Source organism: Anastrepha ludens, chromosome 4 (assembly GCF_028408465.1).
Source record: "Anastrepha ludens isolate Willacy chromosome 4, idAnaLude1.1, whole genome shotgun sequence".
Classification (NCBI taxonomy): domain Eukaryota; kingdom Metazoa; phylum Arthropoda; class Insecta; order Diptera; family Tephritidae; genus Anastrepha; species Anastrepha ludens.
The window spans coordinates 123,166,488-123,185,536 of record NC_071500.1 but is presented as its reverse complement, the minus strand read 5'-3'; the positions used below and the strand labels follow the sequence as shown (position 1 = coordinate 123,185,536).

General features: G+C 37.1%; 1 protein-coding gene across 1 annotated transcript in view; it reads left to right on the top strand.

The window, feature by feature from the left end:
- Window positions 1-1,833: 1,833 nt before the first annotated feature.
- The window catches only part of LOC128860964 (fat-like cadherin-related tumor suppressor homolog), a 70,826-nt gene continuing 53,610 nt past the window's right edge, over window positions 1,834-19,049 (top strand). Inside the window, exon 1 of the mRNA XM_054098786.1 lies at window positions 1,834-1,929. The gene's annotated coding sequence lies outside the window, so the exon portion shown is untranslated. The remainder of the gene's footprint in view (window positions 1,930-19,049) is intronic.

Genomic DNA, 19,049 nt, shown 5'->3' with positions numbered 1-19,049 from the left:
AGACTGAGTATATTTACGCTTTGTCCTCCACCTTTTCCTGGACACGGAAGTGAATTCGCCCCAGGTGTGGGTGAGGACGGCACCCGCACTTCGACTTAAGAACCTTGAGGGACCCAAGATCGATACCCAGTACAAGGTGGGAACCCGCCTCCGAAGTGGTAGCGGATTTCTGCTTGGAGCACGAGTATACTCTCCAGAGAATCGTGTCAAGATCCTTGTTCTGAACACGGATGCGTGTGAGGATTTCTGCTGAATTACAGGGAGGACCCGGAATCCAGACACTCGCTCTTACTAGCCTTTCTTTGCTACTCTCAACAAGAATGAACTTGCTTTTTTCGCAGGCTGGAATTTTTGCTATAGCTTTTTCTAGCCATTCTCGGGAAAAAGCATTGGAACAGTGCACCTTTACGATGCCGTCCACCACACTTTTCCCCTCGAAGGTCGGCGCGTCTTTCGACTCACCCCTTAATAAATCGGAGCATTCTGTGTGACCGTATTACATTACATACATACATACATACATAAGTTTTTCGGGACTTTATTTTATAAACCATACAGATTAGAAATCGGGAGATAAAGAATCTGATAAGGAGCGAAGTTATCATTAAAGATGAACATAAAACGTATCCGGAACGACCCGGATTTATACCGGCCAATGACTGTCACTTTAGCAGCATTCGCCTTACATGTCATGTATGGCAAATTTTTATGCTGCTACAGCAACAACAACATGAACATAGAATTGCAATTTTCAAGAGGAAGAGAACGGTATTGGATATCACACATTTAGGTGGAGTGGTAAGCAATGTGCTTATACATATATACACAATACAAAGAAAGGGCGAAATAAAAGAAATATGGAACATTGCAGTTTAATTTTTTGCAAAAATTGTTTAGTTATTGGCGTAACTCCTAAAATTTACTTCTCTTAGGACTCTAACATGTAGTAGGCTTTTTATAATCTACTCCTGTATGTTGTTGCCAAACCTACAATATTAAGATAACTCTCCTAGAGTTGTGTCAACTAAGCTACCTTTCGGTTCGTAAGGGTTACAATCGGTCCAATTACATAAAACGATTTATCTAATAGCGGTAGCCCTTCGAGAGGTAATGCTAAGCCTCCCAGTGCATTTCTGACATGAAACATGGCGATTATTTGAACTATGGTATAAATATTTATTAAAATTTATAGCGGTAATTGTGTGAATAAAACCAATCGCTGTTATTTTTGAGATGAAAACAGATATGGAATCGGAAGTGCTACATTGAATGCAAAAGGAGCCGACGGTATCAGAAAGAAATTTTGTAATTTAACACGACTGTCGGAAGAGGAAAACCGTCTGAAAGAAGATGTTGAAGTTTTCAATACTCAGCACACACCTGTGGTTAATGCCATGTGTCCCGTTTGAAATAAAAAAAAACAACGGGAAGTCTTAAAAGTTCTCTGCACTCTGTTGAGAGCCCTGTCTGCATTGGCAATTAAATAAAAATGTCGTAAATGCAAGCTGGCTAAAAACATGGTAATAACAGCATACATATTGTTCAGTGCATTTAAAGCAGAGACTTTTCTATGGACTATTTAAAAGTTATCTGCGCGAATTAAATTCAAGTTAACATTACAGCTTTACTACCCTGTTATTGTTATGTACAAATAACAGCGGATAGCTGAATGAAAAGTTGCCGGTGAGAGCCGCTGAGATAGAAAACATGCTCTCTCTGCAGTCAATAGGTGCTCAGACAATGGAATTCTTTGAACGTCAAACAGCAAGCAGCAAGCAGCAAGCAGTAAGCAGCGAATGGCAATGGCAGTGCATGAACAAGATACGATTAGGATTTTTAGTTCAGTTCACCGTAGGCTTTAAATACGTAAAGTTTCTTCCAATTACATACGCGGGTGGAATGATCTCGTATTGGGCGTAGGTTGACAAAGTAGGCATTTATAAATTTAAAAAAATTAGTAGATATTCATATACAACTGAATAAGTGTACATCAAATAAATATATATTAATTAAAGTAATAGGCATAGTGAATAAAATCAATGTTTAATGCAGTTTGAAGTAGTTACAAATTATAAATATTATACCTGAAAGAAGAAAGAAGTTTCGCCACTGACTGGCTGACATCAGGTACTCGAACTACTGGTTTTTGTGATGCGTGTGTGGTGGTGAGCTCACCGCCATCAATTTGAGAGAGAGCGCGTTCAAACGGCTTGTGTTCTTGCACAAAATGTGTAGTTACATGTATGGACGTGTGAATGTTCATAGACATTACAAAAAAGTCTTAATGAATTACAAAAAAGGCAAAAGTAATTCAATTAATATTTTATTACAACTAAAAAATCGAGTGAGGAATATTAAGTATACGGAAAGTTTCAACTTATCATCGATTGTTTACCCTTTGAAATATGTGATAAGACAAAGATGTTATGATGAAAGTATCACTAGTGTGTGTGCTCTATATACGATATTTATTAATAGTAATGGCTGAACGACAATCGTTAAATAAAAAAGCGTTTGACAAATGTTTTGCACACATACATATGTGGATTACAGAAACATACATGCATATGGCGAGGTGTATCTGTCAGATAACAAATATACATATGGAGTAAGTAAATGTAGCTCCATACAAATGTGCACATTACCTGTGCGCACCGAGTAAACACAACTAGTCACCTATTTATTGGAAATGCATAACTTTATCTGTTTCTACAGAAAGTGGTAAATGATTTGTTATAACAAAAAACATAATGAAAAATTCCAATAAACATATACCAAACATGAACCGTCAGCAAGCATATGCACGTACAATATAATATTTTGCCTTGAAAGGTGTGATCAATAAACAAGTTTATTCAATAATTTTCTAATAAGAAAATAAATGGGCATATCACGTTGGAAAAATTATTAATAATTATTAAAATGTGTAAATAATGTGAGTAAATAAGTTGAGAAATGTAGTTTAGTGTTTGACATGAGCACATAAAAAGCAGCAACAATTTTAATGAGTGATCGTCGCTCCCTTCAATGGCTGCACATTTTGTTTGATGACCTAAATGCTATAAAACTAAAAACAAGTGAGCAGAATGAAAGTCTACATCAATGAGAACAACAGACCGACAGCAGTAATTTACATATGCACACATGTATATATGTGTGTGTTTGTATGTACATTCATACATATTCATACAGCACCTTTAATCCGAGCGAAGGCTTGTCAAGTTAAAATTGAATGTTTTTAACATCAAGATTAAATTAAAACTAGACATGTTTTGAAAGTGTAACGCTTAAAGGAGGATAAGGAATAAAAAATATATACATACATACATACAAAATAATATTTAATAAAAATAAGAAGAATAAGAAAAAATATAAAAAATCTGAGCATATAAAGCAAAAGAAAATAATCATTTTCAGCACAGATCCGTTTAAATTAATTTCAATCGTTGCATTGTTGTGACTTACAGCTGTTGTCATCTTCAAACCTACGGATTGGTTTTTCTGTATGTTTCCATATGTTTTTAAACACTCTCAGTTGCGGGAATGTGTATGATTCGATTAAAGATCAGAAAGAAAAATTAAATTCGATAATTATTTTAAATTAATTTTTTAAATTTAAATTAATTTCATTTGTACCATTTTTATGAGACAATATTAGCAAAAAATTTGATTAGTTTATTCCCTTCTAATAAGTTGAAACTGAATGGGTTGGTGCGTGACTACCACTCGGGATTCAGAGAGAACGTAGGTTCGAAACTCGGTGAAAGACCAAAAATGAAGATAGTTTTTTCTAATAGCGGTCGCCCCTCGACAGGCAAACCTCCGAGTGTATTTCTGCCATGAAAAAGCTCCTCAAAAAATATATGCCGTTCGGAGTCGGCTTTAAACTGTAGGTCCTCCATTTGTGGAACAACATTAAGACGCACGCCACCAATAGGAGAGAGAGCTCGGTCAAACACCTATCAGAAGTGTACGCGCCAATTATTTATTTTATTTTTTTAAGTTGAATGTACTCGTGAATGAGGAGAAGCGTTAGAAAAGAGGAGTTAATTGAGATTTTTTAGTGAATCCTTAAAAAGTTTTAAAATAAAATTTTTTTTTTTTAAATATTTAATTAATTTTAAATTATGGGGGTTATGAAGAATACATAAATATGCATCTGGTTAAGAATGAAAAAACTAAAAGTTTTTTAAACGTCAAAAATGGTTGTGTTAAAAGTTAATTCATAAATTCATTTATTCAATAAAACTATTTATTTATTTTATTTTATAAAGGTTTACATAACAATAAAATTATTATACAAACTAAAAGTAGTGCAGCGCTAGCATCGGAGGCTTTCGGGTGGAATTAAAAAATAAAATAAAATTAATAAAACCAATTATTTATGTGACTATACAACGCGTGAGATATTCAAACTGGTTCTTCCGGACTTCATCCTTTCATTGTGTTCGCAGACACCCTTTCATACGTTGCCCACCTATGGGTGTAGTGTCGAACTATCTTTCCACAGGAGCATCAGCCGTTGTATTTGTATGCCTTTTACTATGCCCGTGGCATTACAAAACTATTAAAGTTGATCATTCTTTCGAATGCTTCTGATTCGACATCGTCCATGTTTCGCAGAGATGAGCCTGCCGAGAGACTTGTAGATTCTTTGTACTTTAAAAGTGGGATCTATCTTTCTTTTGCGCCTTTTGGCAAGCGTTATTCTTCAAAAGTGGGGCAACAATTTCCCGGCTATTCACCAGGCTTTTCAACGGTTCCACTTTTACGCCCAAAACAAGACGTCTCTAATTTAAATATTTTCCCTACTCCCTATAAATGTCTCATTAATTTTAGTTTATTTTTTTTTAATAGGGTTTTAGAGTCAAGCTCCCATTGTAATTTGCTGTTGGACATTGAATAGAGGAATTTAAAGTTTTATCTCGGAAGTGCGATAAAAAAAAGAACTTTTTCCACCAGGTTCCGTGGAATATTTAACGAGAACTTCTTTCGTATCTCAAGATAGAGGATTACCGGCAGCCACATTCTAGATTTATGAGAGTGTGTTTTTTCCTCGAGCTTATGGTTTTAATATATTCCGGGGCTCTCATATATGTATGTATGTAATATGCAAAATATAAAAGAAAAATTAACTTTCCATTAAATAAATATAAGAAATTTCTATATTGATATGCATTACATATAATTAAAATAAAGGGTCCACCGAGTTTCATAATGCAAATAATTTAGGTTGTTAAATTAAAATTAAAAGATTAAGATTCAAAAGAAGGATTTTTTAAGCATTAGTAAATAATAGTATGAGCATATATTTATACAAATAATTTAACATCGTATTACATATTTGTGGCGTGGTGGTTTGAGATCAAATGATATCGTAGAGTGTATCTTACAGCTAGTAAAAATTGGAACTCAAGTTATTGGAAATAAATGTGGCAATGAGAAGTTGTTTGGAATTTAATCATATGTAGTCTCGGACAAAGAGATTAAGCAATTAAAACAAAAATAGTCACACTAAATTTGAGGATGACTTTTTTCCTTTTAATTTCATGTTTATTAATTTCGATATGAAACATCTATTTTAAAACCTCCTGTTGGGCACCCGGGTCTGGCCTTTTTTCATTCTGTTCGAAAATCCCTTTTAAAAAGTTATCGATAAATCGATAGAAAATTAGATTTTAGGAAGCTACCTGGAAGCTCAAGTCGTTAGCTATAATAAAAATATGTTAAATTCACGTCCAAAGTCGAAAAATTCTAGCCGGATCCGGGAGCCCAATTTAATACCGAGGGTTAATTTTGTAAAACAACATGTGAAATAAGTGAAACATTTTAAAGTTCTATTCAGTAAGAGGTCAGATTAGATGAACCTACCATTTTATGAAGTTGACTTATATCAAAATATGTAACTGAAATTTATTTAAAAACAACGGTGACTGAATTAAATGATGGAATGTGTATATACTCATAAAACGGTTAATAAAACTTTAACTATAAAAATATTATTGTGAAGAAAATGTGGCAATCAATTAAAAAAAAACATAAAGATACCGGAACTAAGTAAAAGAAAAAAGTTTTACAGTGAATTCGCCAAAAACCAAAATTTCCAAACATAAACAAAACTTTCAAACGAAGTTTAAAAAATATTGTGGACGAAAAATACAAATAGATTAGCTGCGAACGAAATTTGAAATATTGTGGCAGAAAATAAATTTTGCGTGCTTAGATGAATGAGGGTAAATATTTTATTTGCACCATTCATTGAAAAGACAATTAAAATAAATACATGAAATTTAGCACAACTAAAGTGTTTAATATCATATAAACAAATCAGTTGATTAATTGTGCCCGATCGAATATTCAGCTTCAGTTTCGGCTGCCGGAACATTCGGTCACATTTTCTCGCTGCATATAATGTTTATTATTTCACCGAATTCTTGTTTGAATATCCATCCCATCAAGCTAAGTAAGTTTTACAACTTTCACCGGAAGTAACTCGTCGAAAATAAACTCTCTGATGTATTAAAAGGCTAACACGTACTAGAGAATTTTGTAGAAAATGTGAATGGATTAAATGTTTGCATTTAATTTACTAAAGATGCATCTAAAGACGCAACATAACATGACAAAACACAGCATAATATAGCATAGCATAACAACTACTAGACTTATTCCCATATTTTAAGCGGATTTGGTAAGTTTTCGATAACAACACTGCCGGAAACCGACAGTTAACATCTATTGTAAATGAAAAATAATAAAACTTTTGAAAAGACGAACAAGAACGACTGACAAAAATCATTTCAGCATTAATATTCGGTAACAATAAAGGCGAAAGTGTTCCTTTTGTTGAAAGGATACACACGTTATACTCCCAAAATGTGCCATTGCGATTCTTCATGAATACTATGTACATACATATGAGGTGTGTTCAACAAATAAGGTGAAGGTTTCAAATTTCGCAGACTTACTTGTAAGACTTGTTGCGGCAAATTTCTACTATCGAAAAAAATGGATCAAAGAAGTTGCATAAAATTTTGTGTACAAAATGGAATTAGGTGCGCAAAAGCACTTGAAAGATTAAAGGTTGAACAGGAATGCCGGGCAGCCTTGAATGTGTTGAATGATGTTAGTGTCGTATTCAAGATCAGCCTTATTTGGGTTCTGGGACACAGAGATATTGAGGGTAATTGTAAAGCTTGCCAGGAAAGGTACTACTCTTCAATTGCTCAGCGATAGAAGTACCACTGGGATACCTATGGCTACGAGCAAATTAATAATTAAGACTAACATTATCAGAAAGGTCAGTAGGGTATGGAGAGATGAAGACACATGCGTAACACCTAGGTTACCTTGGCCGCAAATAAACAAGAAAAAGATAAAGGAACTGCTTAGCCTTTCCACGAAGGTCGTGGCTTGGGGACCGGTCATTGGCCATTTGGCATTCCTTAAGATTAGGAGTTTTCTCCCGTGAATGTTGTAGAAGTTGTTGCGATGAGGAAGAGGAAGAAACAGTTGAGCACTGCATTTGCAATTGTCCAGCTTTAGCTAAAATTAGAGGAGGTTTAGTAGGAAAACATTTTTTAAATTCTCTCACGGAAATGCCGGGCGTGGGGATGGGAGCAATCGTGTACTTCATGAGATCCCCAAAATGGTTCCACGAAAAAAAAAAAAATGAGGTTCCCATGTCGCCCAGTGGTATCATAACGGACCTGTAAAGTTTAAGTGAGTTGGTCGCACACCGACTACCACTATAATGACCTAACCTATATACAAGGTGGCCCAGAATTAATCATCCTATTTTGTTTTTGAATAACTTATTCACTAAATAAAAAAATGATTTTGAATGATGCAAATCTTCACTCGCTCTATTGCTTGTTTGTTTGTATACCGCAACTGTCCAGTTCACAAGTTCAAATATGATTGAATTGTAAAGCCATTTGCAAAAATTATATATTTCCGATATGGTGATTAATTTTGCGCCACCTGGTATGTAGAAGACAAGGAACACCTCGGGCTGGCAAACAAAATTCCACGAGGCAACTATCTAATTCACAGTCCAAGCGCCACATTTTACAAATAGTCAATATAGGTACCAAACGACGCAAATTGCTCGCAATATGACGACCAGGTGGCCGCCGTAGCCGAATGGGTTGGTGTATGACTACCATTCGCAATACACAATACAGGTTCGAATCTCGCTGAAACACCAAAATTAAGAAAAACATTTTTCTAATAGCGGTCGGCCCTCGGCAGGCAAACCTCCGAGTGTATTTCTGCCATGAAAAAGCTCCTCATAAAAATATATGCCGTTCGGAGTCGGCTTTAAACTGTAGGTCCCTCCATTTGTGGAACAACATCAAGACGCACACCACAAATAGGAGGAGGAGCTCGGCCAAACACCCAAAAAGGGTGTACGCGCCAATTATTTATATATATATTTATTATACATATATACATATATATATATATATATTCTTGATTTTCAGCAAAATATTATTTCAATATGTCAATAACTAAAATGTAAACACAAAATGCGCGACGAAAATAAATTTTCCATGAGAGTATTCCTGTAATGAAAAATTTCCTCAAAAAACATTTACTCAAATTACCATCATAGGTAGCATAAAAGCGCAGGTTTCCTTATTTCCATTGAACGTCCATAAATTTAAAAAAATTGAGGAGGAGCTCGGCCAAACACCCAACAAAGGATGTACTGGCACATACATATATATGTATGTACATGTATGTATGTACATACGATTACAAAATCACTTAATATAAATTTGAAATAAAGACAAGTGTAAGGAATGTCAGTCACCTGTTATCTGGAGATTTGTTTTTATAATTTTCTGTACAGAAGCATTCGTCTGCACAATTATTTTGATAACGCATACTCTTAGCTATTGGCTTGTATTTCTCAGAGCTGCGTAAGGTAACCGTCCATAAATAAAAAATAAAAACAAAGTGCATAATGACAACAACGTGTACGCAAAATATTTTGGATATTGCTTTATACGCTATTCATTTATCTGTTGATGGGATTTGAATAGAGGGCGAAGTTTGTTAAGCCACAATTATTTTACCAATCGATTTATTTCAATTTTCGTACTTGAATTAACAAGTGAAGGTCAGTTAAGTAAGATTGGTTTATCTACGTACTTTTTGTGATGTTAATTAAAATCTGATTGATATATGATAAAATTTTAACAAATTGTTGAAATGGTTGCACAGCTTAACGCCGGCATCAAAGTGGAGGGTGTCGCAAAATACAATAATTCAATTTAATCTTGCAAAACCGTTAATTTGTTTCACACTTTAGTTGGTTATGTTAGTATTAGTAGCAACAAGGCACAACACGGAAGTCGAACTCTTTGTGAGGACCGCATCTTTTACGTAAACTTAAGAAAGATTTACTATTAAGCCAGATTTTTAAAGCAAGATAGACTCCAACATACCAAAAAAAAATATCAAGCTATTAGTTTATACTGAAAATCACAAACCTGTCGTATTTTTATAGAAAATTTTTTTTTAATTGATAACAGCTCATTCCATTTAATTAATTTAATAATAAAAAAATTAATTTAAAAAAAATTAAATAAATTAAATTTAAAAGGAACATAAAAACGCTGATGTTGCGGTCTTGAGTATAGTATGTCAGCTCTGGTTGCGAATTCGAAATTTGTTTGGCTTTAGATCCATTTGTTATAAATGCTATCATTACGTTCATATACAAAATTGTGCAAGACATAACAGCATTTTATTATTGACATTGCATTTTTGATGTTATTATCAACGCCTTAACCAATTCTTCTAAACCTTGCTTTCAAGTGACCGAAAACATTCTCTTCTACTTTTCTATACTTAGAAAGTTGGAAATTAAAAACCTTTTCGCTGCATCCGGCCGTTGAGTTGTAAGGGTAAGGCTTCATTATAAACTGTGTAAAGCGAAATGCTGAGTCTCCCAGAATAATGACAGGAACATTTGTACCAAAAATTGTTTTAGTATTCGGTCTAATAAGAATCATTTTAGCGGTCGGATGTCCCAAATTGTTATATATTATATCTAAACCTATACCTATGAAAAAATAAGGTAAATTTTTCATCGAACGTATATCTAAGTATAAACAGTTAACCTGTAGTCGACGAGGGCTAATAAAACCATTGAGTACCAACCCTTTTAGTTATAATAGTCTACAGCATCACTGACTGAGTGTCTTATTTCAATATGTCATCCATCTGAAGTTAATTAAACAATCTTTGAACATTAGTTAAAATATGCACACTTACCGAGAGCACCCAAACATTGTGGAAATCCAATTTTCCCAAATTCCTCCCACTCTTCAATTTTCGCTTGGATAAGAAATCTCTAGATAAATACTTAGGAGCGAGCTTATCCCAGACCGCTGAACAAAAATTCTGTAAAATATTACATGCGTTTTCTTTTGATACTCCGAACAGTGTGCTGATCGGACTGTATTCTGCTGAAGAACAAAGCGCATACAAAGCCATCGCGATACGTTTGTCTAAAGGGATGTATTTCCTGCATTTGCAATTTACGTGACTTGGTTACATAAAGAGTCACAGGAATCCCGGCTCATCCTAAAGCACTCCTTAAAAAACTGGTCGGTGCTGAGAGGAATGTCCAGCTCCCAGAACTTACCGTGCCTCACCTGCAATACACGGACATGCGTTGGTTTTTTATTCACTAATAAAACAGAGCTGATATACTCTCAATTGTTTATGTGTGTCCATAGAGGCTTTGGCCGGTTCCTGCTTAGTATTATATGTAATACGAGTATTTACGGCGGCTGCCTTAGCCGAATGGGTTGGTGCGCGACTACCATTCGGAATTCACAGAGAGAACGTCGGTTCGAATCTCGGTGAAAAGACCAAAATTAAGAAAAACATTTTTCTAATAGCGGTCGCCCCTCGGCAGGCAATGGCAAAGCTCCGAGTGTATTTCTGCCATGAAAAAGCTCCCCATAAAAATATCTGCCGTTCGGAGTCGGCTTAAAACTGTAGGCCCCTCCATTTGTGGAACAACATCAAGGCACACACCATAAATACGAGGAGGAGCTCGGCCAAACACCCAAAAAGGGTGTACGCGCCAATTTTAAATAAAAATAATATTTATAATTTTATTAAGAACTTTTTGAAGCCTCAGTAAAAGTCGTTTACGGATTTTCTCTAACTGTTTATTAATAGCAGCTAATTGCGCAATTAAATTAGTTATTCCTTCTCCTTGTCTTTTTTCATATCGTTAATAATTATTAAACAAACCAAAAACTTTCAAATATTCCATCAAAGCAATTTCTATGAAGAAAACCCTTTCAAAAGAGATTGACAGCTGATTGCCAATTTGGCAACTCATCTGCCATCTGTGGACTAATATATTTTTTATTTTTAAAATGGATTGTAGTAAATGAAGTTTTGATAAATGGATATGGAATATGGAATATGAAATTCCCAAAATGTGGCAGCGCCGAAATTTTCCCTGGCTTTTTCTTTTTGCTCCGGCCTAACTATGCTCGTAGCCTTACACTCCAACACACTAGCATTGTTCCGCACCAAGCTCAACATAAGCAATTTCAACATAAGCAATTCAACAAATTACTTGAAGAACAATTTTTTGTCCGAGTAGTTCTTTCCATTTTACGAGTTTTTATGTTTATTTATTTCAAAGAGCGGTTTTTGCTTACTAATATGCCTGACTTTAAACTTTTCTGTCAACTGTCAAATACAAATATTGATGAAACTAAGAAAATTTAAGTGGAAAATTGAAAAAAAAAAACAAATTACAATTAAATTAAGTTTGAGTTAAATTTCAATTTAGAACTTTCTTGAAAGTTGCTGTAAGACCGATATTTGTTTATATAAAACCAACTAAGAAACTATTTCGGACTTCACTTCTCTATGGAACGAAATCACTACTTTGCTACATTCAGCATCACAGCGCTTTTATAATCTCATTGAAGTGAGAGAGGGCTTTACTTTTTACTAGCTTGTAATTAATATCTTAAACTAGCTTAATTAAGCTGAAACAAAGCGAGATTTTTTCTTTTCTTGTGTCAAAAAATTGTGCCAGGAACCTACAACAGTTTGATTCACAACTAAAAGCAGTTGCTATGGAAGGACTTCGATTTTTTGGTTTTTAGTTTAAATTATTGGAACGTTAATGTAAAAACAAATAATTGGAAATATGTGTGTATTTTTTTTTTTGTCAAAATAATTGTGCCCATGACTGTGTGTATATACATACTTATATACAATCTATATTAAAATTAATTTAATTGTTTACTTCTCTCATAAAGTGCATACATATTTCTGGCTAATGTAACAAAAATTGTATAGATTTACAAATGTGATTCGATATGCAACTTAAAATGTTTACGTTACGCTTAAAATTTCAACACTTGTATGTACCCCACAGTCAGTTATACTAGTTCTGAACTACCTTACGACCCCATTGCTTTGTAGCTGAAGTGGTTCATCTTCTATCGTTTTTCAATGCTAGCGACTGGTGTTTTCGGACTGGCGATGCTCATAGTCAGCATCTTAACAATTAACAAAGTTCCGATTTACACAGGGAAACATTTGGAAGTGAAACATTTTGTTCGTGGGAGAAGGATGGAGGGGGAAAAAGAGGGGTTTTTGTTTCTGGGTTACCGCTTATTCATATTGTCAATCTTGAAGTTGGCTACAAAACAGTTTTTGACGGTTGGCTTTATTCGTCTTCTTCTTTTGTGTCAGAAAGTTCTGTGTTGGTTTCCAATCAAATGGAAGAAATAGATGACATACAGGAGACCGCTGCTCGGGAAATACAGTATGATTTTTGCTAGTAAAGTAGGTATGATTTAGAAAACGTATGGGACATGTTTATGTTGACTTCTACATTTTTTTCCACTTCTAGATTCTCAAGCACCAAAAACAGTGATACTGCTTTTCAGGCCCGTTCCCAGACCCTCAGATTTAGGGGGGGTTCCAACTTTTGTTGCAGTCTGATATAACTTTGCTTGTGTTTATAAACCCTGAAATATGTACCCTTAATTAGGTAATTTGTAACTAGTACAACTTTAACCACTCTCGAACTATATGACTTCTTGCATCAAACAACAATTCATGAACTAGAATTTTTGTTGAGTAGTTGGATTTTCATTGCATAGGTATGAACATATGTATGTATGTGTGTATGAAAACAAGTATTGACTTTAGATATAGACTTTCCTACAACATACATATACATAGATGATATATAAACCACGCATTAAAAAATCGACATACATATATATTCACTTACATATTTACATGTGTTTTCTGATTGATTAACTGATAAATTTCTTCATACATATCTACATAGGTACATATCCAACCATATAAGATTACTTACAAAATTATTTATTTGGCTTTCTGCTCTCTTATTTGTTTTTCGTAATGAACTGCAACGCAGCAGGATATGTGCACTCCACGAGTCTACGCACGACATATGAATGTACAAATTATGTATGTATGTATATGTAGCAATATTTGTACAATATTTATTTATATACGTAATGGTATATGAACACATATAATGTGTATATGTACTTATAAATATATTTACATATATGCCATCAGAAGGATTTCTAGGCGGTCTCCATATATGTATGTATGTATTTTTGTCACATTATGAGAGCGTGTGTGGCATTTTGGTGCAAATTCGTGGTTGATTTTGATGCAAGCGGATGCACCAAGTCTACTTACATATGGCTATGTAAATATTTGCATAATATAGTACATATATGATGAATGTATATATGTAGGTATGTGTATACTCTAGCCTGCCCCAGTAGCAAGATGGCAGCTTTTAGAAGGCATATTGAGAGAATTTCTCCGGTCTCAAGGAGGCTGTTCTATCGGCAGGCGTAAATTTAAAGTGACATTCAATATTCAAACTGTCGAACAATATCCCAATCAGTAAAGAAATGATGAGGAAAATATTATATTAGTTTGGGGAGAAACAAACGCATAATGTTTACGAACAATTCAAAACTTTATTTAAGATGTATCGGGTTGTCCGAAATTGGGTCAAATGTGCATCGTTTTGTTGTATAATTTGTAACCATGTTAAATTCCAGTAATCGATTTTTACAATGTTCTCTTTATACCAATTTCTTCTCACTCAGGAAGTTTTGCAATGAGAGAAAAAGATGGTAATCGCTTGATGCCAGGTTCGGAATATATGGTGGATACACTAAAACTTCCCAACCAAGCTCCCAGAATTTTTGGCGACTCACTACAGACATGTATGGCCTTGTGTTGCCCTGATGGAATTCAACACTTCTCCTGTTGGCCAATTCTGGTCGTTTCTGGTCAATCGCTAGCTTCAAACGGCCCAGTTGTTGACAGTAGAGATCTGAATTTAGTGTTTGGTCATACGGAAGTAACTCATAGTAAATGATTCTTTTCAAATCCCACCAAATACGTAGGACCTTCTTGGCCCTTAACCCTGGTGTGTCCACCGTTAGAGCTGCTTCAGCACACTTTAACCACGTTTGTTTTCGCAATACATTGCTGTACGTGTGAAGAAATGAACTTCGCAGGTGGAAATTCGATTCGTCAAGTTTTTTGGTGTTAATGGGTGTGGCACCTTCTTTTTGAAATCAGCTTTATACAAATGGTTTAAAACAGTTTTATGATCGATCTATTTGCCCTCAGAAACCCCAGAAAACAGACTGACAGAAGTTTAGGGGGGCGTTGCGGGACCTTGACGTTACGCCACCAAGACTTCGAAAAGAACAGACCATTGAGGCGGCTGTTGAGAAACTCAACGCTGCCCTAACTGAATGTTTTGAGTCAGCCTGTTCAATTCGACCTCCCCTAACCGGACTCCCGTTCCTTGGTGAAATCGAGAGCTCCAGACGTTAAGGCGTGAGTCGAGAAATCTTCTAAACCGGGCCCTCAAGACTAACCTTGCTGAGGACTGGGAACGATACCGTGATGTTCAGAAGAACTACAAGAGGCTTATTCGGGAATCGAAATCGAATCGGAATTCTGCAGCGGTATTGAATCTCTGAGTGACACGACGAAATTGGTTAGGATCCTGAAAAGGGACCCAACTGCAAAGCTGGGGTCACTTAGGAAATCTGATGGCTCCTTCACGGAGAGGCAAAGTGAGACACTCAGCTTGCTGATGGAATCTCACTTTCCTGGTAATCAGATAAGCGTTAGCCGGCAACAGCCCTTATTGATAGAGGCGGTTCTTAGAGCTGTTACACCTTCTCGGTATGACTGGCTAGAAGTCGCCCGGACTAGATGGCATATATCCTGGCTTGCTGAAGGAAGGCGCAGAGTCCGTGACTGCAGCCCTGAAGAAAATCTTCTCGGCATGCCTGGCACTGGCCTACATACCACGCTCTTGGAGGATGGTGAGGGTCCCTTTCATCCCAAAGGTTGGAAGAGACGACTACACCAGTCTCAATAAATCTAGTCTAATCTAATCCAGTCTCTAGTAAATTGGAATCGTTCGATGCTGGCCCAAAGAATCGTCTCCTTGTGAGCGGAGAAAGATCTGCTGGTGTCATCCGGGGTTAATAGAGGCTGCCCCCAAGGCGGTGTGCGGTCTCCATTGCTCTGGTGCATGGTAATCGATCCTCTACTCACCACCTTAAACGATTCGGGAGTCTACGCACAAGCGTATGCGGACGATATTGCTTGTTTGGTAACAGGTCCTTCGCTTATAAACATCTGTAGGAAAGTGCAGAAAACTCTGGATCTGATTGACACTTGGTGCTGTGCGAATGGGCAATCGGCAAAGCCCGCCAAGACTGGTATTGTGTCCTCTTCACCAGAAGGAGGAAGCTTGATGACTCGTTAAGCCTAAGCTAAAAGAGTCACAATCCAGTTATCCAAGAAAATTAAATATCTTGGAGTAATCCTCGATAGTAAGCTCCTACGGAATTTACACGTTGAAACAAAGACATCCAAAGCACTGACAGCTTTTTGGCAGTGCAAAGGTGTCTTTGGGAAAACGTGGGGTCTTTCTCCTAGCAAGGTCCTATGGATCTACACGGCTATGATAAAACCTATTATCACCTATGCATCAGTGGTCTGGATGAGTAGACTCTCTCTCGTGGGAGTCAAGAGAACTTTATCGAGACTACAATGCACTGTGACCATCTGTTACACCGGAGCTTTTCCGCCTACTTCAGGCCCGGCATTAGATGCTCTGATTGGTTTGCCACCACTTGATGCTTTCATCCAAGGAGAGGCCTTGAAAGCCATCTGTAGGCTGAAACACAATGGGAACTGGTACGGCTCCTATCCAGCATTGGAAAACAGAGAAGGCATGGACGCCGATCCAACGATTCTCTCCATGCCCCTTGACGCCATGCAATCAAGAGTCGTACTTGAAAAGAGATACAGTGTAGTGCTGCCAGAGGCTCAGTTGTGGTCAAACTCAGAATATGAGCCCGGCAAACACTGTTTTCGCATTTTTACGGATGGCTCCAGGACCGCGCATGGCTCCGGTTCTGGGACAAAACTGCACTTTGCTGTTGGAGTGCATGCATTTGTGTTTCAAGCGGAGGTGTATGCAGTTCAAGAAACGATGAACTTTATTGTGGAAAACCGATGGAGAGGCATGAGAGTCTGCTCCGACAGCCAAGCTGCGCTTATGGCTTTAGACAGCCCCCCAACCACATCAGGGGTAGTCAAGTCCTGTAAATCCAGGCTGAACTATGTCGGTAGATATAATAGCCTGAGTTAACATGTGTCCTGGGACAAGTGGATATCGCGGGTAACGAGACCTCTGACTCCTTAGCTAAGATGGGCTGTGAGGCCAACTTTTTTGGCCCAGAGCCCGTTTTGCCGATCTCTTCTGCGGCCATCACAACCACGGTTAGCAAATGGGTAGCTACCACCCACAAGCGAGCTTGGCAGGCTGAGAGAGGCTGCAGAACTAAACTGATGTTACCTGTCATGTCTGATCGACTGTCGCAAACCTTTCTGTGGGCGAAGCGCTTGTGAAGAGGAGGATGAGACGGAGGACCACTTCCTGTGGGTCTGCCCCGCCTTCGCTCCGAACCAGGTTTGAGGTCTTTGGCACTGATGTGTTAAGAAGCGACCATCTTGGCTCTTAGGCACCACAAGATCTACTCAGATTTCTTCGGAGATCAAGTAGATTTGAAGAAAATTAAAAGGGAATCCAAGTGTAGTACAATGGACTTAATTCATGTCTGAGTGCTGCACTTGCTAGTTGTCCCGACAAAAAAAAAAATGCCGGTCCCGGTGGTTTATTAATGACTGTCGAGGGTTGACCGCAATTAGAGAAAAAACCTTTTCTATCATTTTGGTGTTTTGGGCCCACAATGGGCGTTCCCCGAGTGATTTTTTGATTCGATCAAACAGAAAAAAATCGCAGGTAGTCATATCAGGCGGATTCGATGGCTATTTAATGGTATACGCTTCGTTCTTGGTCAAAACTTCACGGATTGCGATAGCACTGTGCGACGGTGCGTTATCATGGTGTAAAATCCACGAGTTGTTCTTCCACAAATCCTTCCGTTTTTAGCAAATTACTGCACGTAAACATCTCATAACGCCGAAATAATATACGTTATTCTTGTCTGACCTTTTGGCGTGTAATCTATAGAATCCATAATCATAGCTTTCTTTTTTGACGGAAAACGACGTAGTTTTTTTGGACTCGATTCATTTGGAGCTCTCCACGCCCTCGCCTTATGTCTGTATTGCATGTCGTACTTACATATAAATCTACGCCTCGTAAAAATGGGTTAAGCAATGTTCAAGTCCTCTACCAGCTCTCTGATGGTTAATTTAGTTAGTGATCACCTTTTCTTTCACTTTATTGATTTTTCATCAATTTTCGATGTCGATGGCTTGCCACCTTTTCGTCATCCGCGATGGATTCACCACGATTCGGAAACACGTGCAGGCGGCGTAACTTTTACAAATGTCGAGGAATGGCGATAAAATGTAATGTAAACTAAAGATGTGGCAACTTAACAAAAACAAAAAATAGAAATCAAATCAGTTGACTCAAATCACCTGGCGGTTGTTCTGGGAACATTTTGATTAAGGTGGTATACATCCATACACAAGTCCTGACAAATTTCCTTAAGGGATCAGAAGTTAATATTATTCTAATTGGTTGATTTTACTTTATTTCTTGAAATGTAGCAACGTATGCCGGGTATTCTTTTATATCCTTGTTCACTCCGTTCGGGAGCATAGGACCTCGACAAGACTCTTCCATCGTGCACGGTTCTGGTCTGTTGTTTTTGCGCAGTCCCATCGCAACATCGACCTTCTCCAAGTAATCTTTGGCTGACCACGTCCTCTGCTCCCTTGCGGGTTTCAGTTCAGTGCCATTCTCGTGCATTTAATTTGTCATGGGATGAGCTACTCATTCGTTAATCTCCTCAGCGTGTCGCCGCTGATGGTGTTCGGCCAGCATATTCTACAGATAATGCGGAGGCCTTTGTTGATGAAAGATTGTAGTCTCTGTGTGATGGTGTTGGAGACCAGCCATGTTTCACTTCCATACAATAATACTGGTTTTACAAATGAGATGAATGTGCGCAGTTTAGTGCGCCTGGATATTTGCGAACTCGCCCATAATGCACGCATTCACCCGAACGCCGCGCTTGCTTTGTTTAGCCTACAGTTGACATCTTCATCTGCTACGCCCTCTGTCGTGGTAGTGAATTCCACCGGGCACCCGTCAACCATTATATGTCTTGCTTTATTGTGGTTGGCTCTCATGCCGGGTATTACCAAGTAATAAATATTGGGAAAGGTAATTTAAAACAAAATTTGATGCAACATATTTTTATGTTATTTTTCATTTGATATTCAAAATCTCAATAAAGCGCCAGCATTAACGCTTGCTGAAGTTTTTTCAGCAAAATCAAATAATGTTGCCAGTTTCGACTTCTGACCTTAAGAACAATTAAAATAGATTGACCCACAATTAAAATTTTGTTCGGATCTTAGTACAACTTTTCACATTCACTTATTATAGGCGAAAAACAAAGGCTCTATACGCTACA